Genomic DNA, 12601 nt, shown 5'->3' on the forward strand with positions numbered 1-12601 from the left:
CCTAAGAGCATCTCTAAGGATTCCCAGAGTACTTCCTGACAATTATATTGTCCACATAGCTAAATTAGCTCTGCTTGTGTGGCTTTAGAATGAATGTCCTCTGATATAGCTTTTGTTATTTTGCTATTGCCAAACTGAAGAAGTCAGAGAGCCTACAAAAATAATATATGTTTTGGGTATTACCATGACTACCAACTAAAAGATAGTAGAGAAAATAGATTGTTTAACTTCATTTCCCTAGTTGCATGCAAAACAAATATTATACAGGCAATTATTATAGAATTCTAGGAAAGTGGACTTCAAGCATACAATCAAAGCAAAATTGGAGCTATTCATAAGCAAATATTTAATGTAACTTGAGCTTTCTGAGTTTTTCATTTTGACTTGAGTGTTGCTTTGTTAATCTTGCTAGAAGCACAAAATTATTATTTAAGTGCCTGTCTAGGCGCTTGGTGAAATCAGGACTGATATTTTTCATTAGTGCAGGTTAAGTTTTCTACCTTCAGTAGTACAGGACGCAGCAGTGAATCAGGATTATGTTACACTGGTCCTAAGGTTAGTTTTTTAGTGTAAAGTATTTCATTAAAATGCTCTAGTTTAAAAGGTAACATTTCTGAGCAATAGAAGCCTGCACCATAAAGCCTTGGTACAATATCTGGAATATTGCATTTTGGGAGTGAACCAGAAGCTATGAGTGCTGACACAACAATTGAACACATGATCTTATATTTACTATATGCTATCTCGTTTTTAATAGAACTTATGCAGCAAAATAGTACAGACAAGGCTAGCTTTCTGAAAGGTAGTGTTTGAAGCCAGTCTCACAAGGTATTCAACTGGATTTTCACTATATGTTCTTTTTTCCCATTTTCTCCTTTAAAAATAAATAAATAAATAAATAAATAAGAAAGAAGAAAGGTGCTGTTTCTGGTTTCTTGAATTATTATTATTCAAAACATATGATATTGTAATTCTGGAGCGTGATTATATAATAGATGTTTCAGTAATCCTGTTTTACTTGCACAAAATCTGTAGTTACTCTACTCTCTTCTTTCTCTTCTTTCTCTTCTAAGTGCTGGATAAAGGCTGCTCCCATATGCCTTAGCCCTCCCAAAATAGAGCTCCCTCCAGAAGAATTTCTCATGCCTGGGGAAATTCCATCTTACAGTTGGTAAATCTATTCTGTGGTCAAACGAAATGGAAATGTATAACAAAAAAAAAAAAAAAAAAAAAAAAAAGGAAGGAAGGAAAAAAGCAAGACAGAACCACAATGAATATGAGGGTGAGGTCCTGAGAACTCTCTGTTAAATGAAGCAATTCACAAAACATTTATGGTTGCTTTTAGGAACCTAGAATTTGTCAGGTGTTATGAAGCAACAAGCAGCTGGCACTAGACAGAAAATGTCCTTAGACAAAACTACTGATGCTAGCCAAAAATCTGTGCAGGAGTTATTCCTAAAATTATTTCTTTTCCGTAGCAATTTGAATGTATATTTGTATTTTTATTTTATTTTATTTTATTTTATTTATTTATTTATTTATTTAATGCACTGGAGGAAATGAAGCTTTTGAATTTGTACCCAGAATGCTCCTTCCCTGAAGTATATACATGTTTTTCTAACTTGCAGATGTACAAAAACATTTGAGACTCCCAAAGCCATTGACAATGTTACTGTAAGAGGTTTTGTGTACCCTGTGAAGGTAGTTTACTTGAGCAGGACCTTCCCCAGAACATGTCATGGCCTACAGTAACATCCCTGGGAAATAATATCTACTGAGATTGTTGTAGATTAAGCTATATGTACACCTGTTTGGCCATATCTTGGGCATCACGGACCTCAATTTGTCTTTACAGAAGATTTTGTGGTGAAGTTTCCACACAAAGGAAAATCACCTTGTGCAAGAAGAATTTCAGCAGCAGTCATTTAACCTAAACTGCCATTCTGCTATCTACCTGGAAGGATGCAGGTGAAAGAAAGAAAATGTGACAGATGCAAGCTTTACATATCACTGCAGTGAAGAAAATCAGATCCTTTCTTCCACTTACATGAAAATATTGCCGATCAATCAAAATATGTCTCTCTGAAATAATCACATCCTTTGATTACAATCTCTTCTTTTGATACTTTTGTATTGAAAAACACAGGCTTACATCACTCAAAATCTGAAATGATTCATTTGGAAGATAGCCAAACAGTACATTTTTCTTCATTTCTGCAACTTTAGTCTTCATTTTTTGCTGAAACAAAATTTTGACAAAAAAACATGTAAGGTTCAGAGCAACTTAGTTTGGACATTTTTGAATTTGCCTTTAAAAAATGATTCTATCAGAAGTATTTGCAGCTAGTTGTAACAACAATAGCCTCCACATTTTTGACCATTCTGGCTCTATACTTATCTTCAGGGAAACAGATATTCTATTTTTGTATATGTGTGTGTGATTGTGTGAATTTATTAGTGTTGCTACTAATAATATTGACTATAATACTAACATATAGTAACATACTATATTAAGGTGGATGTACAGAAATTACTGTTGTAAAGCTATAATAGTACATGTGAGATCTTCCATCATTCAGGAAAAACAAACAACAACACACAAAAAAATAAAATTATAATACAAGGTTCCAGTGATTCTTCTAAGAGTGCTTCTACCCACATCAGGGCATCACAGAGTTATTTAAGATCACACAGAGTTATGTTATGCTTTCTACTGTGTCTGCATTTCTGTGATGGAAAACCATCCCAGCCTTCTTTGACAGCAATAGTTTGAAGCAATGCAGAAAATGGAGAAAAATAGATTTGAACTTGGTGACCTTGGGTGGATGCAAACACAGGAATATTTCATTAATGTGATTTAATATCCTAGTAAAAAAAATAAAAATAAAAATAAATAATAATTTGGGGAATATTCTTAGATTTACCTAAATTTGAGAAACACAAGGTTAATTTTTAGGAAACCTGAATAGAATTTTGAGATTGAAATAGGTTCATGAATACTTACAGTTCAAACTAAAAACATTCATATTTTACATCTGTTTAGAAAATACTTAAAAGAAGATTGTCTTAGTATTTTGAATAAGCAGAACTTGGAATGTACAAGCTGTAGCATGAAAGAAATATTCCTTTAAAATAAACTTCAGATTTATATGATAAAACTTCAAGAGTATGTTCACCCAGAAGATCACAAAGTATGCCTTTTACCTTTTTCAGTATAAAGCACATTACATTAGTTGGCTTTTTCTATATTTTTTTCAAAATTTTTTTTTGTTTTTTCCTTCTTGACTATTCTTAAAATGGAGGAAGAAAAGCACAAGCTGCATATTCATGTTGACAGTGATAAAACATTTCTTACCTTTCATGACACTGTATAATAGACAGGTAAAAGATGGATTTTTTGTTTTATGAAGTTCAATTTGTTCTGAAAAATGAAACAGTATACAATTACATCTGTATATTTTTCATATAAAGCAACTTTGAAATATCTTTTGTGATTTCTGGATATTTTCTTAAGTATATGAAACTTTCTGTATGAGTATTATTTGAGCCTCCATTATCTTTTCTACAAATATCTATTCTTGCATTAATCATATTTATTGTAGCTCTATATTGTATTTAAAGCTGAAAAGATAAGGCATTCTAGTAATTCCATTCTTATATTATTTTCAACAGATATTGTTAGTTTTGCTAAAGATTATTTTTTCTCTTTGAAATTTCTCTAAATTAAATTATATATATATATGCTTTAAAGAGATCGCAGAGTTATGTAGCTTTGGCTGAAGAGCTATGTATTTTGATTGGAAATAAGCACTGCCTTCATGAGAGTTGCAGTGCTGTTGTTCTTTTGTCTCCGTTCTCTTTTAGGGACAGTGTACAGATACAGTATTTCCAACTGGTGCACTGTAGCCAAAGACATACACTGCACAATGCTTCCTAGCATGTTGCCTTTGCATTGTCCTAAAGCGAAGGTTATAATGACTTTCTGAGGGTGAAAGCTGTCTGCAAGTGACCAACAGTAGAGAACAAAAACATACAATGTCTGATATATATATATATATATATATGTGACATCTTAGGAGTATTTCCACACCAGCATGTTCATAATTTTTGCAGAACATTTTTAGTATTTGAAAGAGTAACAAATTTTCCTGGAAAATGCTGACTTTTAAATGAGCTTTATTCAAGACTTAATCCAGAGGGCTGTTACCTTCAGAAAAAGTCTTTGTTTTGTAATGTTTTAGTAAAATATTTCAGCTATCTGGGTCAGGCTCTGCAGTCTACAGCTCAGTATTTTGATGTCTTGAGGTTCTAACTGAACTGACTTGACATAACATGCCTATCCTCCACATTCAGTCAGAAAACTAAAGGATTCCGGAAAAGCTTTCAGCATGGATGGCATCTTGATACAGGCTTTCCCACATTCGTTGTATTCCTCTCAGGGATTATTTTGTCCAGAAACTGAAATTGCACAAGAAAAGGTCTTTTTGTCCTGAAGACCGTTGATCCTTTAATAGCTGATTCATGCTTGGTGAAAGTAAAAGCGATCTGACCTAAAACATAAAAAACAAAACAAAACAAAACAAAACAAAAAAACAGATATAAGTACTGTTTTCCATTACTGTGGTATGTTGAAGGTCTGTCTTTCTAAGGATAGGAAAAGAGGAAAAATATGTAGGATTTCCATGGAAAATATGCTTCAGAAAAGCCAGTTAGAATCAGTGACAGCAAGCAAACAGCAGCACAGCAAGCAACAGAACTGTGGCACAACCTACAGTTATCTGAGTCATCCTCAGAAAGATGTTTGCATGATATACATGATTTATTTATTTTTTTATGTGAGCCCTCTTTATGACATTTGGAGACTTATGAATCAGATCTGATTAATAGCCTTGAATAAGCTGCCAGTTGAGACAAATCCAAAAAAAAAAAAAAAAAAAAAAGAAGCTTTAAGATTTTAATCTCAACCAGTTTGTGTAACACTATGCAGTACAGATGAAGAATTGATCATGAAGAAATGACCATGTCGTCAGGAAGGATTTTTACCCATACTTGTCCTTCAGCTTATTTTAGAACTGAGTCTTAGATAGTCACTAAATTGATCTGTCTGTTATGCTACTTTCTGTTCCATTTGCCTGATATTTCAAATTTTGTCTACTTCACTTGCAGCCTGTTTTGCTTTAATGACAATTTTAGCTGATTGATTTAGCCGTATGTTTCTTGGAGGCTTGTAATAGTCACATACCCCATATCCAAAATTGAGAGGTTTACAAAACTATTTTCAATTTCCATTTTGGTATAATGGGAATCAAGAGGATTTTATTTATTTATTTATTTATTTATTTATTACTTTCTTAATAAATAGATTTTTAAAATATGTTAAGAATGTTATGAAATCTCCGCACACCCTTCTGGAGATCTATCTTCTACACAGACAGAAATCACGCTGTGCTTGCTTCTTTTGTTTAATTTTTGGCTGTGGTTCCTATCCTAAGATTGCCTTCATGCACAAGTGTCATGGCTGGATTTTTTTTTTTTTTTTCCTAAGCAGCTGAATTTGCAAAGCTCATCCTCTTCCCGGGTGCATCTATTTTAAACATCCAAATGTAGTCAACTTGTGCCTGGCTTTTCAGCACTACTAAGCTCCGGAAACTTTCAGTTCAAATTATGGGTGCTGAGACAAACATCAGATGGCAGATCTCAACCCACTTCCAAGATTGTCTCTGGAATTTTGGCTTAGTTTGCATAACACCATTTGATGCTTCCCAGATTTCAGATGGAAATATTACAAACAACCTCTTCTTTGTATCCTGAATCTTTTCCCCATTAAGGTTGTCAGAAGAGGATATCAGATGCCTTCCTTGCCCAAAAGTTGTTCAAGAATACTAGACAAAGCTGTGCTGATGCCACCATGGTACCTATGCTTGTGTATCCTAAGACTAGGATGGGTGCTTTTAGTAGCAAATATGCAGATCACACTACTTTGTATCTCCTCTTTTATCAACAGGATGTGAAAGGATCAATATGAAGGTTCAGATTCTTGTATCTGGAGATACACTGGAGAGGCTGATCCCAACAAACTGGGGCTGGAAAACAAGTTCGTTACATTCCATGTTTATAAACATCCCCAAAATCTAAATCCTTTTGATCCTTCAGAATAGTGCTTTAATAGAAGACAAATGCAAATTCATGCATTCTGAATCATGAATACAAATTTGGAATTAGATTTTGCATGGATTCTGGTTTATTTTAAAGTGATATCACAGAATCACAGAATTTTCTAGGTTGGAAGAGACCTCAAGATCATCGAGTCCAACCTCTGACCTAACACTAACAGTCCCCACTAAACCATATCCCTAAGCTCTACATCTAAACGTCTTTTGAAGACTTCCAGGGATGGTGACTCCACCACCTCCCTGGGCAGCCCGTTCCAGTACCTAACAACCCTTTCAGTAAAGAAATTCTTCCTAACATCTAACCTAAAACTCCCCTGGCGTAACTTTAGCCCATTCCCCCTCGTCCTGTCATCAGGCACATGGGAGAACAGGCCAACCCCCACCTCGCTACAGCCTCCTTTAATGTACTTATACAGAGCAATAAGGTCACCCCTGAGCCTCCTCTTCTCTAGGCTGAACAAGCCCAGCTCCTTCAGCCGCTCCTCATAGGACTTGCTCTCCAGGCCCCTCACCAGCTTCGTCGCCCTTCTTTGGACCCGCTCAAGCACCTCGATGTCCTTCTTGTAGCGAGGGGCCCAAAACTGAACACAGTACTCGAGGTGTGGCCTCACCAGAGCCGAGTACAGGGGGACGATCACCTCCTTAGCCCTGCTGGTCACAGTGTTTCTGATACAAGCCAGGATGCCGTTGGCCTTCTTGGCCACCAGAGCACACTGCTGGCTCATATTCAGCCGACTGTCCACCATCACTCCCAGGTCCTTCTCTGCCTGGCAGCTCTCCAACCATTCCTCTCCCAGCCTGTAGTTCTGCTTGGGGTTATTGCGCCCCAGGTGCAGGACCCGGCACTTGGCCTTGTTGAACTTCATACAGTTGACCTCAGCCCATCAGTGCAGCCTATCCAGATCCTCCTGCAGAGCCTTCCTACCCTCGAGCAGATCGACACACGCACCTAGCTTGGTGTCATCTGCAAACTTACTGAGGGTGCACTCGATGCCGTCATCCAGATCATTGATGAAGATGTTAAAGAGGACCGGCCCCAGCACCGAGCCCTGGGGGACGCCACTAGTGACTGGCCTCCAACTGGACTTGGCTCCATTCACCACAACTCTTTGGGCCCGGCTATCCAGCCAGTTTCTAACCCAACGAAGCGTGCGCCAGTCCAAGCCAAGAGCAGCCAGTTTCTTGAGGAGAATGCTGTGGGAGACGGTGTCAAAAGCCTTGCTGAAGTCAAGGTAGACCACATCCACAGCCTTTCCCTCGTCCACCCAGCGCGTCACTTTGTCGTAGAAGGAGATCAGGTTCGTCAAGCAGGACCTGCCTTCCATAAACCCATGCTGGCTGGGCCTGATCGCCTGCTTGCCCTTCAAGTGCCGCATGATGACTCCCAAGAGGATCTGCTCCATGAGCTTCCCTGGTACTGAGGTCAAACTGACCGGCCTGTAGTTCCCCGGGTCTGCCCTCCGGCCCTTCTTGTAGATGGGCGTCACGTTTGCTAGCCGCCAGTCAGCTGGGACCTCCCCCGATAGCCAGGACTGCTGATAAATGATGGATAGGGGTTTGGCCAGCTCATCTGCCAGTTCTCTCAGTACCCTTGGGTGGATCCCATCCGGCCCCATCGATTTGTGGACATCCAAGTGCCGTAGCAGGTCACCAACCAGTTCTTCGTGGATGGTGAGGGCCACATCCTGCCCCCCGTCCCCTTCCACCAGTTCTGGGTACTGGGTATCCAGAGAGCAACCGGTTTTGCCGCTAAAGACTGAGGCAAAGAAGGCGTTGAGCACCTCCGCCTTTTCCTCATCTCTTGTAACTAAGTTTCCCCCTGCATCCAGTAAAGGATGGAGATTCTCCCTAGTCCTCCTTTTTGTGTTGATGTATTTATAAAAGCGTTTTTTATTATCTTTAACGGCAGTAGCCAGATTGAGCTCCAGACGAGCTTTGGCCTTCCTAATCTTGTCCCTGCACAGCCTCGCTACATCCTTATAGTCCTCCTTAGTGGCCTGCCCAATTTTCCAAAGATTATAAACCCTCTTTTTTCTCCTAAGCTCAAGCCACAATTCTCTGTTGAGCCAGGCTGGTCTTCTTCCCCGCTGGCTCATCTTTGGGCGCATGGGAATAGACCGCTCCTGCGCCATTAGGATTTGCCTCTTAAAGAGCGCCCAGCCTTTCTGGACCCCTCTGCCCTTCAGAACCGCCTCCCATGGGACTCCACCAACTAGTGTCCTGAGCAGCCCAAAGTCAGCCCTCCGAAAGTCCAATACAGTGGTTTTACTGGTTCCCTTCCTGGCCCCGCCAAGAATAGTGAACTCCACCATTTCGTGGTCACTCTGCCCAAGACTGTTCCCGACAATCACATCCTCCACCAGTCCTTCTCTGTTTGTGAAGAGAAGGTCTAGCAGGGCACCACCCCTGGTAGGTTCACTAATCAGCTGCGTCAGGAAGCTATCTTCCACTTTCTCCAGAAACCTCCTAGACTGCTTCCTCTGGGCTGTGTTGTGCTTCCAGGATATGTCAGGGAAGTTGAAGTCCCCCACGAGTACAAGCGCTGACGATTTCGCAACTTCTGTCAGCTGCCTGTAGAACTCCCCATCTGTCTCCTCATCCTGGTTCGGCGGTCTATAGCAGACCCCGACCAAGACACTAGCCTTGTTGTCCCTGCCGATCCTAACCCAAAGGGACTCGATCTTGTCATTCCTAGCCTCGAGTTCTACAACATCGAAAGACTCTCTAATATAGAGAGCCACACCGCCACCCCTTCTGTGCTGCCTGTCCCTTCTGAAGAGCCTATAGCCAGGCATCGCAGCACTCCAGTCATGAGACTGGTCCCACCACGTTTCCGTGATGGCAACCAAGTCGTAGCCTGCCCGCTGCACGATGGCTTCCAGCTCCTCCTGTTTGTTACCCATGCTGCGTGCATTGGTGTAGATGCACTTCAGCTGGGCCTTTACCTTATCCTCCGGCCTTGCTATTGTTCCCCCTGGCACAGCCCCAACAGTCCTTGCTTCAGCCCCATCCCCCTTCTCACCTAGTTTAAAGCCCTATCAATGAGCCCCGCCAGCTCCTGGCCCAGGATCCTTTTTCCCCTAAAGGATAGGGACCCGTCTACGGCCATCAGACCAGGTGCTGAGTAAACTGCCCCATGGTCGAAAAACCCAAGAGACAATATACAAAAACCCAAGAGACAATATACAAAAGAAAAATAAGTATCAAATCCCTTGAAGCCTGGAAAATAAATTTAATAACAAAATATGGTTACCTGGTAAAGTGTTGATATCCCTCATCTGAATATAACAATTTATTTTCTGTAGATTGTACCATCATGCATGTGCTCTAGAGAGCTAAAGCTGCCTTTTTTTTTTTTTTTTTTTTAGATAACACTTGTGTTTGAAGAAACAAGTTGGTGGCCACTTCCTGTGGTTCTTTTGTTTGTTGCACAGTGAGCAAGCCTGACTGAACAAGCCACTGCAAAGTTTCCACATGTAAATGTTTGTAATTATGCATTTGCAAATGATCAAACACAATTAAACCTTGAACTAAGAAGTCCTTCTCCACACTGCAGATTTAAAAAATCTTTTTCTGTATATCCACTATTAGATAGAAATGAATGTGAGGAAAACCTTGTCCTGTGCAAATTTGGCCTCTCCTGATGGTTCTCTTCACCCTGCCTATGTGAAATTACCCTTGGAAACAAAACAGAGAAATACAGTGTAGAAAATGATGTAGCTCTGAACCTTGGTGTAATTAACATCAGCACTTACCTGAGAGACTGTTCAGAATAGTTATTTGCTGTATTTTGTTTAGGTATTCCTGCTGCAGAAACATTTTTAAAATGAGGAATTTATTCCCACTGACGCTTATTTTCAATTATTTTAAAACAATACATTAAAAAGCTTTGTAATTGATAAAATACTAACTTCACTGAATTTTCACGTTTGATTACTGACCACTGCTAGGAAGCCAAGTTTCCTCCATTTGCCGTAAGTAGATGAAAGCATGACACCCGGGACTTTGGCTCTTTGTTCCAACAAATAATTCATATTCATTCTGAGATAAAATGTTCCCTTTAGTCCTTATCTAATTACTAAATAGATTCAGTAGCCTAAAATCTTCAATCAAATCTTAACCTTAAGTCTTCATATAATTTTTCCTTCAGTTAATGTCCTGCTCAAACAAGAACTATTTATTAGAATGATCCCTCTGGTTTAATCAGTTATATTTACATTAATAAAAGTAGGGTACAGGCCCTGTCCTATGCTAATTGAACATCTAGCATTCTCCTAGTGCTCTCATGGTTGCCTGTTAGTATTTGTAAACAGCATATCAGTACCTTGGTTACCACTGCATCTGCAGCTATATGTGCTGCCTTGGCATGGCAGAAATAAATTACAGACCTCCAGCATTTCTTTGCATTTAATTTGAGATTCCGTGGGAACTACTGTTGATTTGAAATTTGAATGTAGAACATCAATATATGAAAAATAACTTAAGGGTGTTCATAGGATGTGAGCAAATGGCCTCAAAATGCGTCAGGGGAGGTTTAGATTAGGTGTCAGGAAGAATTTCTTAATGGGAAGAGTGGTTAGGCATTGCACCAGGCTGCCCAGGGAAGTGATGGAGTCACAGTTCCTGGACGTATTTAAGAGATGTGTGGATATGGCACCTAGGGACATGGTATATTGGTGGACTTGTAGTGCTAGATGATGGTTGGATTTGGTCTTTAGGTCTCTTTCAACCTAAGTGAGTCTATGATTTCATGATTCTATGATCTCTCATATTCTATGGGCAGGACCTCTTGTCTCAAGTTTCTGAATTTACTTGCCTGTTTCTCAATGTGCAGTTGTAGTGGAAGTTATGTGGACAATTAATACATGAGATATGGTGAATTTTTTTACAAGATCTTTCAATAATTCCCATGATACAGTGCAATTGTTACTGTGTGGGTCATTTCAGTAACAAACAATGCATCACCATTTCTCTCTATTTGCAATAACTATTATACATAATAAAGCTGATGTCCTACGTTCCTTCCTTTATTAGCTTCCTAGAAAATATTCTCTAAATCCATTATATATATACATATATAAAAGTATCCATATATATGTATAAATATTTTTTCTCTTTTTCTCCATCTATTTCTTGTACAGAACCAAGAAACTTTTGTATAAGAAAGGATCATAAAAAGAGGGAGATCGACAGGAAAATTTTATTTTAATACAACAATCCATAAAGAAATTAAATATCTTGGGAGAAAGAAACATTTGATTTTAAACTAAATTCTAACAGAAGGTTTAAGGTTTGAAATAATAGGTTTTTACATTAAAGCTAAGCTCAGAACTGGTTGAAAACTAGGGCACATAAGGCTTCTTAGACCTCTTTCTGCCATCTATCTTCACTTCAACAAGTATGTGAAACATGAATTCTTTAGATATATAAACTCTCATGTCTAAACAGAATACAGGTAGAGGAGTCTCCAGGAATACGCCAGCTGCCAAATCCAATGCTTTCCATAATCAGGCATCAGTCTGGAGTACGGCATGATGTACAGCTGTAATGATCCTGGTGGGTGAGCTTCTTACAGCCACTAAAAGAGGGAAGACGTGTATGTTACTGTTACTTGATCCATCAACAACCTTCAACACCACCAGTCCCTTGGGTGCAGCTGATTCATTTACAGGACCTGACAGGCCTGGATGTGCAGCTCTGTGTGGGCTCTGCATGTTCCTCTTGGACAGATAACAGAAGACCCTCCCTCATGGGATATGTAGCTTTCAATCCTATCTTCTACCTTTGCAAACATATTTGTGGGATCTATCACCAAGAGCACTTGCACAGCTGCCTGTCTACTTTTACAGAGGCAGTCAGTGTTATTGCCCAGATGTCCCAGTGCTGGTGAGAAATACGTACATGGGTGAAAAGAAGCTGGATCCAATTCTTTGTGGAGAAGACACAGCGAGTTTCACAGGGAAAGGAAATGCTTCAAGGATCTCACCTTTTGTTGAAGGTTTACCCTACTGATCATCAGCATGATTCACAGATCCAAACTTCAGCTGGGAGTGCTGTCACTCAAAAGTACACAGGTGGCATGGCTGAGGAAAGTCTTCCTTTTTAAGGGGCTAGAAAGAAATGTATGCTCATTTGCCCGGAGTGATTGACTAACTTCAGTGATCTGCCTATTAGTTGTGTCAGGCTTACAGCATTTCAGTTCGTTTTGTCTTGGGATGCCTATGAACGAGATATGGGAAGTGGATTAATATGTTCTGGTCTTTTAGAAAAATGAGGCCAAAGAGAAAATGTCACACAAGTGTTACATATACAGTTTTGACTTTTCTTTTGATATTTCACTCTTCAAAACCAGCCTGGTGTCTGCAGCACTTGGAAGATAGTCCTGTGCCCACTGGGGGTAGGGGGAGGGGGGGAGGGTCTATGCTGCA

The 12601-nt window shown here is 39.6% G+C and overlaps 1 long non-coding RNA gene across 1 annotated transcript in view; it reads left to right on the forward strand.

The window, feature by feature from the left end:
* Positions 1–10461, forward strand: part of LOC137851779 (uncharacterized) — a 28545-nt gene extending 18084 nt beyond the window's left edge. Inside the window, exon 3 of the long non-coding RNA XR_011093462.1 lies at positions 9542–10461. This is a non-coding gene — a long non-coding RNA (uncharacterized lncRNA). The remainder of the gene's footprint in view (positions 1–9541) is intronic.
* Positions 10462–12601: the final 2140 nt, after the last annotated feature.

This window comes from Anas acuta, chromosome 2 (genome assembly GCF_963932015.1).
Source record: "Anas acuta chromosome 2, bAnaAcu1.1, whole genome shotgun sequence".
Taxonomy (NCBI): domain Eukaryota; kingdom Metazoa; phylum Chordata; class Aves; order Anseriformes; family Anatidae; genus Anas; species Anas acuta.